Here is a 919-nt window from a genome sequence, read left to right as displayed (position 1 = left end):
ATCGTGACTTCTCTTAGGTTTTTTTTTTGGTGAATCCTTTAGGAAAAGAGTTTGGAGATGGAGGATGCGGCCGCAGCCTGCAAATTCTGCCGGAAAAAGGGGTTTTTTGGGGGGGGGGGGGGGAACGTCAGCGTTTTCTTCGCCCGGAGCGAATCCCCCGCGCAAACACCCGCTCCGTTTCTCGAGCTAATCGAGCTGCCGCGTAACGAACTCGTTACCAACCCAAATCCTCCGGCGGTAACGGAGGCAGATGAAAACGAACGCCTTTCCCCACGAAGGAAAATGCCCCTTTTTGGCAAATCCCCCGACTAAAAATTCCCCAAAATGGAGGATTTCGGGCGTTCGGGGAAGACGGGGGACGAGGGAACGGACGACGGCTCCGGCCCGCCGTTAGCGCTGCGCTTAAAACCCAACGAGGCGCCGGGATCGAATCGATGCTTTTATTATTTTTTCCAAACCTCAGCTTTTTTTGTTTGTTTGGGTTTTTGGTTGGTTTTTTTTTTTCCTTTTTCTTTCTAAAATTCCTTCCCCACCCCCTTCCCACCCCCCCCCCCATCCCCCCCCCCCCAAAAAAAAAACCCACCCCAAAACCCCCAAGCGGAGCCGGAGCCGGAGGTTTTCTCGGGGGAAGGTACGGCTTCCTGCGCTCTTCGTCCTAAAACAAAAAAAAGAATTGGCAGAAACGAAGCGAAATTAATCTTAACGAGACGAATTAAACGCCGGGGCTGCTCCTTAACGAAGCGGCCGGGTCCCTCCCCTTCATTCCAACCCAAATTGGCCACGTTTCCGGCGCTGCGCTCGAAAAACAATAACAATAATAAATCAAAAAGCACGGATTATACCATCACCTTCACGCAAATATTCACAGTTATTCCGGTTGCGGCTCCGCAGCCGCCGGCGGAGCCTCTTCCTCCTCCTC

Source organism: Gymnogyps californianus, unplaced genomic scaffold, assembly GCF_018139145.2.
Source record: "Gymnogyps californianus isolate 813 unplaced genomic scaffold, ASM1813914v2 HiC_scaffold_40, whole genome shotgun sequence".
Classification (NCBI taxonomy): Eukaryota; Metazoa; Chordata; class Aves; order Accipitriformes; family Cathartidae; genus Gymnogyps; species Gymnogyps californianus.
The sequence above is the reverse complement of the archived record's forward strand: the minus strand, read 5'-3'. Positions refer to the sequence as shown.